Here is a 15035-nt window from a genome sequence, read left to right as displayed (position 1 = left end):
CAGATGACAACGTTGTCAAAACGATCCCCGTTCACATGGATCCGCGAAAACGACTAAAAATGCTGTATTATGCATGCCGGGCCAGTAGTTGACGATGTCACTTTCTAAAGAAACACTACGCGCCTGCGCACATAAGCATCTTTCCACAGAGCGGTGAATACAAACAGTGAAGATGGTGATCGCTGGTCGTAGTAGTGATGCAGTAAATCTACACTTTGCTGGAGAAGCGTCAATAAACTCAAAATCTTGAGCAGCACAAACACAGTCCTGTAGTCCGGCATTGTAGTTTTGAATGTCTTGCGCGTTGTTTTGAAGTACTCGCACGCATGCCTATAGACTGAACACGTAATATGCGTGCGCATGACGTCATCGTTTTCACAAATTCGTGTTTTTGTATGTTTACACGGAGACGATAATGGCATTGTTTCAAAAACTTACAATTTGAAACCCGTTTTCAAAAGTTTACGTTTTCAGGCCCCAAAACGCCGTTGTCGGGTAAACGACCAGCCAAAACGCATAAAATGTTTTCCGTTTTTAGTTGAAAACGTTGTCGTGTAAACGGCCCCTAAGTCCTGAAACAAATACGTATATTCCAGTGTTTGTATGCAAAATATCAGCACTCTAGGAACTTCGCTTTTACAGTCATATTAGTGCACTGGAAGGCATCGTCCACATGAATACGTTATTTAGAAAAGCTGTTTTTTCCGCTTAATCAGGGGCTGCGTTTCCCAAAAGCATCGCAAGCTTAAGTTGATCGAAGAGACAATTGGCGCCAATGGTTTCTACGATCTACTTAGGCTTACGATGCTTTTGGGAAACGCAGGCTAGTTTCCGTGTCGCTAGTTGTTCATAAGTTACACACTTCAGATTTCAATTATCAACAATTTACAATAAAACTATTTTCAAACTTTTTTCATACATAAATCCACCATTGACAATAACTTAAAAATTGGAATGTTCTTATATTAGCTGTTTAAATATAAACAATTCTTAAACACCAGCTAGCTATATTCGCGATGGCTCCGCCCCTTCTCCCAGCCAGCCACTCCGAAACTCTCGCCCTGTGAAGCTCTGAGAGCCATTTTTGTTTCATGGCAGAGATAGCTCGGTGGGTCTCGTTTCAATGCTCTCAGAAAGGACTCGGTAAAAGGTAAGACACGTTATTATAAAAAATGATGTGTTTATGGCGGATGAAGTGCGGTGTTATAGCATTACATGTTGTTTACTTAAAGCAGCTTCGCCATAAAGACACCGTGTTTGGCATATGCTCAACTACATTTTTAGTCTGGCTTTTTGCGTATTAGTTTTTCCAAGTAGACACCCAAAGTGGGGCTGAAAAACATCTGGTGTTTTTAAAGCATGTGTATTCAGCAGAATTGCGTGGAAATATTATTTCGGTAAGTATTAGACGTTTTTTAACCTCCTCCTTTCGCCAACTGAAGGTTCCTCTATTGTATTGTGTTGCATCGCCATTTGAAATGTTATTGAATGTAATTCTACATTATTGACGTTTGCTACTACAAACCTCGCGTTTCGACGTATCACTTGGTGTGTTACACATCATAAGATCTGTTTAACCGCTTTGGTTATTAAGGAAGATTAATTTAACGAGTGAAGACCGGATCTGTTATTTTTGTACGCGCTTGCTTACGTCAAACCTCGTGAAGTATCGCACGCTGCGCGATTTAGCTACTAGAATTGTGCGTGTTTATAAATGAATAGTAAGCGATGTAAATTAAAATTTGCATTTAAATTTACATCTATCTTCAAATAAATAAGGAAAGATAACTCTTAAAAAATGTAAAAAAAATAAATATAAAATTTTTTTTTCAAATAATAATTGCGAAATTTTTTATTATTATTTAGACGTGCTGCGATTTAGGTAAACTACTTTTTCTAAACGTAAATAACAATGACAATTATTTTAGTATAATTGCAGTTAATTTGCGAACAGTCATATTATAATTATTTTCTAATCATTGTGTAGAAATATCTGATTTTTGTTTTTGTTTTAAAAGAACGGATTCGATGTTTTGACGGTGCATAAAAGTCATGTCGAAAAGTACGAGATTCCGACTTGAAAAACCATTCACGACACGTCTTTGTTGAAATCATTGGAAACTCTGAATTTTAAGGAAGCTCTTGACGGAAGACTTGACCCTCGTGATTTAATGTAAAAAGAAACAAAATGGCAGCGGTCGTAACAATTAAAGGTAGTTAGATTACTTTACAGTTTTTTTTATTTGTTATTATTAATATGCCGTTTAATGAATTACAGAAGTACGGATTAAATGTCTGCTGTTGTCAACAACAACAACAACAAAAAAAATCGGTATATAAATACATTTTTGCATTATTAGCGTTGCCATGGAAACAATAAAATGTGTCCAGGGAAGAAAACAGCTTTGTTGGTCTATGTAAATGCACTAGATCAATGTCTTTGGCTGTTACTATAGGTCTCACAGACGACGTTTACATGCACTTAAAAAAGTGGTTTATGGGGGCCTGGGTAGCTCAGCAAGTAAAGACGCTGATTAACACCCCTGGAGTTGTGAGTTCGAATCCAGGGCGTGCTGAGTTACTCCAGCCAGGTCTCCTAAGCAACCATATTGGCCTGGTTGCTAGGGAGGGTAGAGTCACATGGGGTAACCTCCTCGTGGTTGCTATAATGTGGTTCTTGCTCTCTGTGGGGCGTGTGGTGAGTTGTGCGTGGATGCCACGGAGAATAGCGTGAAGCCTCCACACGCGCTATGTCTCCGTGGCAACGCACTCAAGAAGCCACGTGATAAGATGAGCGGATTGACAGTCTCAGAAGTGGAGGCAATTTGAGATTTGTCCTCTGCCACCCGGATTGAGGTGAGTCACTATGCCAACACGAGGATTTAGAGTGCATTGGGAATTGGGCATTCCAAATTGGGGAAAAAAGGGGAGAAAACCAAAAAAAAAAAAAAAAGCGGCGTTCTGAAATGTCATGTAGACTAGGGAAGTGACAGCAATGATCGATCATGAAAACGATGATCGAAAATGAAAATGCTTGACGTGACTTCACTGAATTCGAAATTCAGTGACAACTATACACTTCGCATCAAAGAGGGGGCTTATTTTTAATTTTGAGATTGATTACGTTGTCATTTTCAGCGGTACCTTGATTGTCATCAGAGACTTCTCATAGCAACCAGACTGATAAACGATGCTGCGATGCTAGGATTAGTTCTGCAGGTTTATGATAATCAAAAGAATGTTTAATCCACCGTGTTTTGAACATCTGCCTCTGCACACATTTGCTAAACAGGTTTTATTGTCATATAATGTAGAAACTTTGACTCATTAATGTATATTATTTAATAAAAGTGAAGGTTTATCATTGACTGTAAATCTCCCTTGGTGCCGACATATGTGCGTGACACACCTGCATCTCGGCGAAATCAGAGCTGAAGATTTCCGCACGAGTTGGAAGTCCAACATAAAGTGGCGTTCCATTGCAGTTTTCCCAGTATGACATTTAAAATTCCAAGTTAAATGGGAGGAAGCATGAATCATCACAGCAACAAACTCCAACAGAGCGCAGCGTGACTTTCTGTCCGGGGCAGAGACCGCGCTCTACACTCTAGAGAAGCGCAAACACACACAAGGCGAAATCTTTCTTTCAAACATCTAGATGGAGCACAGCTAAATGTAACCGAACGCAGGGACTTCAAAACTATTTTCAACTTAACACTGCGTTTTAAAAACATGATGATTATGGCATCATGGAAACCACAGTTTTCATATACAAGGTTCAGAAACAGTGGTGTGCGCACTTACTAAGCTTATTACGGTACCCTGAAGGAAGAACAGAGACGCGTGTTCTGAGCATTGTTTCATTGAATTGACCAGCGAGTCTTCACATAATGACAAAATATTATGCATTATATTTTGATTATGCCCTCTCTTTTACTTATTGTTACAGACTATATTATAACAGCTTATGTTAATGAATAGACGTTGGAACAGTGAGACACAATGCAGCAGCCAAAGACGTATGACATATATGTACATACTGTATTTATACGTCTGTGTCTTGGGGGATTCCCAGAGTTTGACGTAAGAGTGAAACCCCACTACTGCAGTGCTATTCTGCTGCAGGTTACGATGGAAAGTTAAGGAAACAAACACAGCAACTCTAGAATATCTGGAAATAAAGCGAAGCAATGGAAAATAAAATTGCGATGTTTTCTTTGGATGCCATGTTTGTTATTTACACTGGCGTCGTGCAGAAATTACGTTGCTGTGGATAAAGCTGCTTACTGAACGAGCGACTTGTATACGGGAGTTAAGAGTACGGCGCTTAAACAGCGAATGTAAACCGGAATGCCACTTTCTTCCATTAAGCCGATTTCTTGCAATAAGCCGCTTACTGGTTTACATGTAAACGTAGTCACTGTTTTACAGGTTCTCGTGCCATGAGCTCAGTGTTTTTACGCTGCGTCAAGTAAAAAATAGTTAAACTTTTTGAAGTTGAAATCAGGTGAACCTGAGGGTGGGAAAATTATAATATGGACAAACATAGTAGGGCTGTACAAAACTGGATGTCATTGCTACACCTGACAGGGAAACTTAAGCAACAAATGTAGAGCAGATGCTTTAAATGTTAGATTTAAATCCCTAAATCTTTCTTTTAGATCTAATCCGTGTCGTGCCGGAAGTACTGTAATTACGAGATGGCAACTCTGATATTCATCTCTGAGCATTTCATGTCTTGGGACCTCCAAAGTTATTAGTTTCTATGGCAACACTCATAACGACAAAACAGCTTTGTAAATTAATTCTCCTCTATATTTTATGCAAAATGTCTAAGAACAGGGAAAGCGCTCCTGGTTACAATGGCATAATAAAATAGCATGTCAAACAGAAATTTGTTCACTCCCTTTAGCTGTTGAGGCCACTGCCATATTGGGTTTTTTTTACATGATGTTATGACTTGTCAAATTGCAAGAGTATTCAAATAATTCTTAGTTCACAACTTGAAACTACAAGTTCTTCAGAAACATTAATGCTTTTTTTACGAATGTTATAATTACGGTAGTTCCGACATGACATGAACGGAATAGACATCTCAAAATCTGCATGTAAACACTAGGGATATGCATTAGTATTGGCAACTTGTGACAGTACACATGATGGGAATTACAACTATGTGTTAATATTTACATTTTGTTATTGGTTACAGTGGCATTTTGGGTGGTACCAAGTGGCCTAGTTGGTTAGGACAGCAATTTGTGTGTTAACGCTGTACACGGTGACTTTCTGTTTCTGGTGACATCTGTTCAGTGCTCAACGCTTTGTTTGGGAATGATTATCTGGCCTAAACAAAGGACACATTCTTGCCTTCAAAGACAGCTGGACTAAGCAAAACTAAATGAAATGTAGATGTCTCTCATTTTGTATCTTGACATGTCATATACTGTAAATGCACAGCTCATGGCGTGAGATGCTGAAAACAACTGCAAGATGTGATTCGATGTCTCAAGAGACCTGTGTTCTGTTCCATTCATTGTGCTGCGTGTAGCTTTTTTTTAACACAAAAACAAATTCTGTCTGAACGATCCCTTGTTTAGTATATTTCCATTGTTTTGTTTGCGTGATACTCCTGTTATTATTTCAACAAGCTTCATGCTGATATGCTAAGGCATTGTAATACATGACACAAAGAAATGTCCTAGGCAGCTGTTTAACCTTTTACCCCATTCTGTTCTGAAGGCTTGGTCACTTTTAACCTTGCATGGCGAAATTCTGCGGGCAAAATACATATCAATGGGAATCAGCGCAATCAGGAATTTCACAGAAGACATGCAAGTTCTCAGTGTTGCTGATTAAAAGGAAGTTGCTTGGTTTGGAAGTGACCTCTGTATGGGCAGTACTTTGTTCAAAGCTATATGGAATATTTACAATGGACAAGGAAATAATTTTAGTGGTCAGTTTCTTTTCGAGGTTGACTGATATTGGATTTTGCAGATAACGATAACTTAATCCCAATGTATACTTCGGATGCTGAGCATCTACGCACAGGATGCGTGATGCAAATGTCATCAGCAGATTGCTCAAGCACTGAACACGTGCAAATTAGGGCTGGGAATTGCCACAGACCTCCCGATTCGATATTACAATGATATTTCCTAGTCGATTCGATATGTTTTGCGTATTGCGATTCTGTAGGTATTGCGATTTTTAATGTTTTGATATAAAACTTCATAAAGATTTAAAAAAAACTGCTTTTTCTCAGAAAGAAATGTCTATTAAAGAACAGCTGTGTCTGTAATGACAATTGTTTCACTCTGTAATGTATAATTTGCAGGTTAAAGGTAGGGATGTGCAGAACTACCCGTTTAAAACTATCAATTGACCAGTCCGTGCATTGTCCGAGCTAGGCGACTAGTTAGTGCAAAAGACCCCATGTATAAGGCTGCATTATGTCCATTTGTATTCCAAAAATTATATATACAATATGTCCTTTTAACTTATCAAACTAATTTGGTTATTTTAGAATACAAAGTATAACATATATTGCCATAGGCGATCTCTATTAACATAATGATAATTTTGCAACATACAAATGGAGGCTAAAGAGTAAACTTGTTCAAAACCCTTTCTGGGACTGTACTGAAATATGACGCATCACCTGTAGTCCCAGTGTCAGTGCATATTATTTGCATATGCATCCTGAGGTAGTCTGAGCAGCGTTCTCATAGACAACACTATTCTTACAAACTGCTCCCAGATGAAAAAGGTGAGAACTCACCATTTGCACGTGTTCCACGAGACACGGTTGCGCTGTGCGTGTGGTGCCAAAGCGCAAATTAATTTCTGAACAAAAAAGCAAATCAGACACTGGCATTGTGGCATTTCTTTAGTCTGTTCTTCAAAATATAATCGGGTGTGTTTCCTCAAACACGCGTGTTTGTGTCTAGCAGCATTTCTTGTCGACAGTGTGTGCTGAGTGACTCCAGTCAGGCTTTCCAAGCAACCAATTGGCCCGGTTACTAGGGTGGGTAGAGTCACGTTGGGTTAACCTCCTCGTGGTCACTATAATGTGGTTTTCGCTCTCGGTGGGGCGTGTGGTGAGTTGTGCGTGGATGCCGCAGAGAATAGCTTGAGCCTCCACACGTGCTAGGTCTCTGCGGTAATGCACTCAACAAGCCACGTGATAAGATGTGCGGTTTTTACTGTCTCGGATGGGTAGGCAGCTGAGATTCATCTTCCGCCACCCGGATTGAGGCGAATCACTACGCCACCACGAGGACGTAGAGTGCATTGGGAATTGGGCATTCCAAATTCGGGAGAAAATCCAAAAAAATCGTTTTCCCAGGCCTAGCGCAAACAGATTTTACTAACTGCTCATACTCTGAACTTGCAGAATGCACATTTGCCTGAAATTATTTGCACTAATTTGTGGGTGCACTAGGTGGCAACACTCACAGTTGAGCCGTTGCTGTCATGAAGCACTGGAAGATGTAATTGCTACTAAACAACAGGAAACAAAGGTGGAAACAACAACAACAGTGGATGTGCACGTCAAGAGCGCATGTGTGAAGAGGTCAGGAGATACCTATATTTATATAACTCGAGTCTGAAGGACTATAAAGACATCTTTATGGGTCTAAACTCCTGAAGAGAAATAGTCCAGTATCTCATGGCAGTCGTAGCAAGCATCCCAGCTATAACCAGAAAAAAGTTAACCAAGCGATCCATTCAAAAATGTCACAAAATATAAAAGGCAAACATATGGTTGTTCATTCAAATGTTGATGTAATAACTGTCGTTAAATGTGCACATCTGTCATGTGAGCCTGTTTTGTTTCAGCCAGTATAGACTTGTTGACAAAACTTATTGTCAAGTCTCATGCCTGTTTGGCCACTTGTTTGACTCATGGCTTATATCGGGTTGCTCCGATACCAGAATTTTGGCTTCAGTACGATACCAGCCCTGGTACCTCAGTATCGTTACTAACTCGATACTTAGGCAATAAATAAAAAAATTCAGATTTCTGATGGAATTACACAGAAAATTATTGACAAAAAGGACTGCATATACTTATATACTGCAAGACTTATAGATAAATTATGCCTTTTCCGTTTTAATTTTTGCATGTTAAATGTTTAAATTAAATGTTATGATCAAGTTGTGTTTAATCAAATACATATTGTACAGCTTTGTTCAAATGAAATTATAATAATTTATAAATAATTATTTTTGGTAAAAAAAAACAAAAAAGATGCACAACAGAGCTTTACAGTATTAATGAAAACATTAAATGAAAACAATCTGATTACCTGAGGCTGCCATGGCTGAATCACAACATACTGATATTCAGTACACTTGCTTTTGTGAGATTGCTTACAGATAATATTAATATTATAACCATTTAATATGATACTATTGTTATTACGAGTATTATTGCTACTATGAATGTTACACTTTTGTACAGTAGTCTTCAATTTCATGCATCCAGTTAAATAAAGCTCTCATTTCAGTGGGACTTTTATTTTTCGCAGATAAACGATAGTTCGAAGACCAACTGTTGCTGCCATTTAATAATAAAAAAAAAAAATCTGACGATGACTAGTTTAGAAGTCTAGAGTATAAAGTGCAGCATAAAAAAGGGACTGCTTGGCAAGTCATTTTTTTAAGGTTTTGCACTTGCTTCACATTCGGCCATGCCGTCTTCGCCTGCCCAATAATGCCATGCAAGGGTGAATGTTATTTTGCCTTTAATCGGTGAGTGTGACAAACCTCAGACAGAAGAGTGTGAGATTTCAGCAATAAGGATCTGTAGGTGTGACATTCCAACCATTATCAGTTTGTTTCAAGTTGTTTATTGGGGTACGTAGACTTGGGGTATTTTCACTTGGTCACTTCATGCTTTTTTTTCTAAGACCAAGTGTAAGTGACCTCCAAGACTGAATCGAGAATAAATCCGATCACCTGGCCTGACCTCTAGGGCTGGGCAATATTTTTTTTATTATTATTATTATTATCAAACTTATGGATAATAAATTAAAATCTAATAAACCTAGATGTTCAGAAATTGCCTAATAGAATAGAATAAAAAATTGCAAAATACTTCTTAGCCATTGTAGGTGTTAATTTTATCTAAACCAAGCTGTACTAAAAACAGCTAAAAAGTTTTTTAAAAATTTTGCATACAGACGACAACGTTGTCAGAATGATCCCCGTTCACACGGATCTGCGAAAACGACTAAAAGCGCTGTATTGTGCATGCCAGGCCAGTAGTTGGCGATATCACTTTGTAAAGAAACACTACACGTCTGCGCACATAAGCATTCTTCCACAGAGTGGTAAATACAAACAATGAAGAAGGTGAAAGCATCGAGCAATTTTGTCTGGACAAAATCTTGAGCAGCACAAACACAGTCCTGTAGTCCGCCGTTGTAGTTTTGAATGTCTCGCGCGTTGTTGAAGTACTCGCGCGCATGCCTATAGACTGAACACGTAATACGCGTGCGCATGACGTCGTTTTCACAAATTCGCGTTTTTGCATGTTTACACAGAGACGATAACGGCATCATTTTCAAAAACTTGCACTTTGAAACCCGTTTTCAAAAGTTTGCATTTTCAGGCCCCAAAACGCCATTGTCGTGTAAATGAACAGCCAAAACGCATACAAAGTTTTCAGTTTTTAGTTGAAAACGTTGTCGTGTAAACGGCCCCTGAGTGACAACGATTCTGCAATGTATATTAACGTTCCAGAGGCATGCATTTGTAAGGTGGTCAAATTTAAATTAGAAATTCATTTCAAGACGTGTTTTTAAATGTTGATAAACTTTATATGGCATCTAAAAAACCGCTCCTGCACGAGACGCTGAATAAACTAAAACACAGCAGCTAAAGACATTTGTCCAGCACAGTGCTTTACAAACTGCAGGGTGCAGCCACGATTAGCTACGAGTGTGACATAATCTCTGTTCAGCTCAATATTTGAATAGCCACTGATGCTACAAAAATACCGGCATTACCAAGATCTGACTAAATTTACTACCCGTGCACTGTTTGATTACATCCAGCTGCTTTTAAACGCTCACATGCGTGTGTCTGTCCGTGCACTTGTGTCTTGTGATGAATGCAGCACTCTTGTATGAGACTGTGTGCTGTTTTAATCAAAATACCCCTCTTTAGGTGATATTAATGTAAACACAGCTGTAAATGAATTACCAGTGTAAACAGACGGCATTAAATCTGCACTAAGTCTTGATGAGATATTAAAGCGAACACAGCCATTAATGTATAAACAGATGGGACAAATTCTTTAAAATGTTAGACTTGTGCGATGTCTAAATGTATATAAGCTGCATACTGTCTATTATAGGCATTCAGACATTCTTACTGCATCAAATCAGTATTATGTAGATCTAATAATCACATAGTAAAGAGTGTCAAATATTTAAGTACTTTCATTTGCATTAAATTACCTTTTTTTATATTTTAATATTATAATTGTTTTAATGTTTAATTGTTACTGTTGCTAAAAAACTTACTCTGTTCTTTATTTAATTACTGGCTCTTGAATAATTCCTTTACAAGCTTGAAGCAAGTTTTACAAGAGAAACACTGAAGGCCTCATTGTTTTAATTTAAATTAATATTTATTAAAAAAAAAAAAAGCTTTTGTAAAATGTTTTATTGCATATTTGATTACAAGTGCAATACCAAGTTAACATAGAACTGTTAATGAAGCTTTTTTCTGCTCGTTTTGCTTTTTACTTTGCATGTGAGAAACAGTTTTTTTTTTTTTTTACAGGATATATATATATATTTTTTGCAATAATCACAAGGTGCTGTTTGGTTCGTAATGTATTCGTTGCACCCCCTTGTGGACTTAGGACATTTTAAATTATATATTTGATTAACAACTTTATTGCATTTTTGCATAGAGAACATTTTGTCAATGTCCAGGTTTTGTAAATTCAGAATTTCTCTTCAGAATTGTGAGAGAATCGTGATCTTTATTCTAAGCAAAAAAATCGTGATTCTCAGTTTATCCAGAATCGTGCAGCTCTACTCGATATTGATATTCATTACAATTCATTGTACATGAATGGGGGAGAAAATCCTCAAGAATGAATGTAAACATTACTTGTTTAAAAAGTAAACTCCAGATGGTAAGCTACCTTTAAAGTATATTCCATTTTGGATTTAATCCTGCATAAGGTTTGTGACCTCTTCAGCGGACGTTTGACTTCACTGAAAGACTTTCTGGTGACACTCCACACTCCAGCTGAGTAGGTGGCGGTACTGCCATAAGCCATAAGCTGGATTGTCAACCGCCAATAAACATCACAAGAAGAAACACTTTCTTGCATGTGACAGCGCTATGGATCATGAAAAAATCTTTTAACTAAATGGTATAAATAAATATACAGCAATGGTGTTGGTGTCAGCGTTTCAGTTGAGTTCAGTCAATAGCTGTATATTGCATTATCAGTCCTGTCTTGTTTGGTACACAACAATATCATATTGGCCGAATAGCTAGCTAGCGGCTACCTAGCCTTATTGCCCATTGCCATGACAGCAGGTCAAGGTAGCCGCTAGCCTGATAATACTTCCTAACAGGCTGATTTCACGACTGATTCAGTTAGCTTGTTGTGTGTATAACTTTGCCAAACTGCTTGTATTTTTAGCGACACATACCTAATCCGATCGCCTAGATGTAGAACATAAATATAAGAATGTAGAGCTAAATATTGAAAATTGCTGAAAAGTTATCAATATCGTTTTATTGCCCAGCCCTACTAAACACAGACAATAAGTGCAGCTGTCACGCATGGACATATTTTACCTACGATAAACCCTGAAGGGGAAAATACACAACATGCCCTGAGCAAAGTGAAATCAGGTAATAAATCACATCTGTTAAATTTGCTTCCCAGCATTAGCATTATCACGGAAGTGAACTGTTTTATTTGCGTATAGTGCCGGAATTTACGATTGGATTTATATCCGTTTGGCGGAGGCATATTTAACGTGGCCATGTGTAAATGAAATGTGCTTATTCAAACGGATAGCAATTAGATCAGTAAAAATCCATGACGTGACAAAGTGTAAATTCCCTCTTAAGGTCCTGGTTCTGGTCCGTCTCGCACAGTATGCGTGACAGATTTCATCATCAGCATAGTCCGCGCAGACGATATGGACCATTTTTCTCTACATGCGGACAGTCCTCGCTGAAGCACGTCATCGGCGCATGCACCTGCCATTAACTTTACTAAAGAGTAACACAAAGCAGTCGTAATGCACATGTGTTGAACATTTCTGTATGTGTTTGCATTCAAAAGAGTATACTTTGAAAGGCTGAGCGCTCAACTGTGTTTGAGACAGAATGGAGTGTGGAAAAACGAAGTATACCCTAGCGTTTAATGTATTCTAATGTGTCCCGGACTCATTGTGCTAAAACAATTGTTTTAAACTGTTTTGGATAGATATGGAAAATGAGTTTCTGTCTGGTCTTCCATCTTGAACTTTTGAGTGAACTTATCACAGTCAAAGGGATCTGACTCTTCTGCACTTAAAATTTATTCGGTAGCACTTTATTTTACAGTACTGTTCTACATTTACGTACTATATAATTACAACAACTACAGCAATTACGAAGTACTAACCCCAACCCTTGCCTTAACCCATATTAAGTACATGTAATTACATAATATTTCTCAGTACTTTCTTGGGTAAGTACACTGTATGGTATACTGAAGTATATTGTAAGTACACATACTGTAAAATAAAGTGCAACCATTTGTTCTATTCTAACTGCCTTAATAGTAAGGTGTATGTTAACTGCGCCTTCATGATCTCCCATGATCTAAGTCTCTCCAGTAACAAGTACATTGTACCAAGTCTTAAGGCCTATTTACACCAAGAACCAAACAGAAAGGTAAAAAAATATGGGTCTGTTCACACAAATCAAAAACCAGCTGGTCATCCACATGCTTTTTTGTTTTTCTTCCCTGGTACTGTCACTGTGATTTTGCCAATTAAGACACTTCCTGGCTCCACATCATTTGTGGATTCTTGAACAGCATTCCTAACCCCTAATAGTCCTAACCCTATCACTACCCCTGACCCTAACCTATCCCTAAAAGTATAAAGAAATGATAGGTTTATAAGAATTGTGTAAAAGCCCCTAACCCCTGTCCTAAACCTAACAATTACCTTAAACCCAACTCTAAAACCTGATTGGTTGATAGGTGTGTTAATCTACATATACTACTTAGCAAAATGGTGTTGTTGTGCTAACTACGTTTGTCACCATTTGTCTGTGATAGTTCTTGTATATGAAGTCCAATTCTTTAACTGGTGACTGTCAGCTGTTTGGGGTTTGTAGGCTTTGATCACCCTAGTGGCTTCAATCTTTCTTTGTCTCTATGATAATGAAGCCATTTGGGTGATGCCGTCATACTGATTAGATTAGATCTAGTAGAATTCACATTCTAGGACAGACTCTTGTAATTTCTTTCAGGTTATTAAATGTCTTTTGCTCTGTCCCAAAGAGTTGGAAGAAAGCATCCTTCAAATATAAGTGAATTGGAGTTGTATGCAAAAGAAGAGTGGGCCAAAACACCAGCAGAGGGATGTCATTGGGAATTGATGAATTTTATTTTTGTTACATTGTCCAAAAGGCTGTGCTATCAGATATTAAATCTAGGGTGTCAGTAACATTGTCTCTGCCATTTTAGCATTCCTGTTTCGAATAAACTAAGAAGATCCATCAAACTCTTGAGGATTTGTATACTACAACACAACCATCTGTCAGTGCCTGTTTTACAGTTCAAGGCTTGAGTTCAATTAAGTTTGCTTCAAGATCTATCTCACCACCAACACAATCTATCGGGCTGAACGGTTACAGTAGCATTTCAACTTGAGCATGATTCTGTACGATATGATTATGAACTGTTCCCAGCCCTGTTTCTCAGCATGGTCAACTAACTGTACTTAGGACAGAGAACCATGATGATGGTATGTAAAATGCCTTGGCGACTCACAATTACTCACTTGCCCAGTCAGTTCATTTTAATCCTGATTTCAGAATCATAGCAATCAAGCAGACATGTTGAATTTAAAGGTGCTATGAGCCGTTTTGTCAATGTTAAAATACTTTCTTCTATTCTTGTTTAATGGGGAATGTGGGTAATCTCTGCTGCGCCCAACAGAATTAAAAACGTAACTGTTTTCAAGCAATTTTGTCCCCAAACTCACGAGGTGGTTGAGCATTTGTCAGTTTACTTTCTAAACTATGGTGCTTTTGACATTATTCTGTTTAAGTGGCCAGAAATTGTAAGATTGGCTGAAACGATATATCTGAGTTTTGGCCGGAACTACCTGTTTGTCCGACCATTTGTAGACGGATTGTTTGGGTAACTGGTTTGATTTTTAATTTTGCTGTTTCTGTTTGGTGCAACTAAATGTCACATTTAAAAGCTGCTTTTCATATTTAATAGGGCTGGGTATTGATACAGATTTCCTGATTCGATTCCGATTCACAAGCTCTCGATTCAGTTCGGTACCGATTCATATGGGTGTTTTACAACATCCATTTATTCGACAAATTGAAGAAATTCTTTCTCTGCTAATGGCGTTAACCTTAACGCCATGTGTATAAAATATGATGCACAACGTTTGATGGCTCCTGTTTCACTCTCTGTTCAAGCTGAAAAGCCAAAATATTTATGGTATGTTTCACATGTTTATGGCACCATCATAACAAAACAAAAAACATCCAATGAAGGGCAGTTCTGCAGATGGAAACGCCTTGTCGATGAGAGAGGTCAACGGAGAATGGCCAGACTGGTTCAAACTGACAAAGTCTACAGTAACTCAGATAACCACTCTGTACAATTGTGGTGAGAAGAATAGCATCTCAGAAAGCTATTCTGAGATGCGGGTTGGCGCTGTTTTGGTGGCACGAGGAGGACCTACACAATATTAGGCAGGTGGTTTTAATGTTGTGGCTGATCGGTGTATATTCTTAGGGTGTGTTCATGCTTG

The 15035-nt window shown here is 38.2% G+C and overlaps 1 protein-coding gene across 2 annotated transcripts in view; it reads left to right on the top strand.

The window, feature by feature from the left end:
* The first annotated feature begins 1039 nt into the window (after positions 1-1039).
* Positions 1040-15035, top strand: part of LOC127439250 (centromere protein P-like) — a 211343-nt gene continuing 197347 nt past the window's right edge. The window contains exon 1 of one of the 2 annotated variants that reach the window (XM_051695443.1): positions 1040-1150. The gene's annotated coding sequence lies outside the window, so the exon portion shown is untranslated. The remainder of the gene's footprint in view (positions 1151-15035) is intronic. The other variant, XM_051695444.1, reaches the window with a different exon arrangement.

Source organism: Myxocyprinus asiaticus, chromosome 50 (assembly GCF_019703515.2).
Source record: "Myxocyprinus asiaticus isolate MX2 ecotype Aquarium Trade chromosome 50, UBuf_Myxa_2, whole genome shotgun sequence".
Taxonomy (NCBI): domain Eukaryota; kingdom Metazoa; phylum Chordata; class Actinopteri; order Cypriniformes; family Catostomidae; genus Myxocyprinus; species Myxocyprinus asiaticus.
Note: the sequence above shows the minus strand (reverse complement) of the source record. Positions and strands in the feature narration are given on the sequence as shown.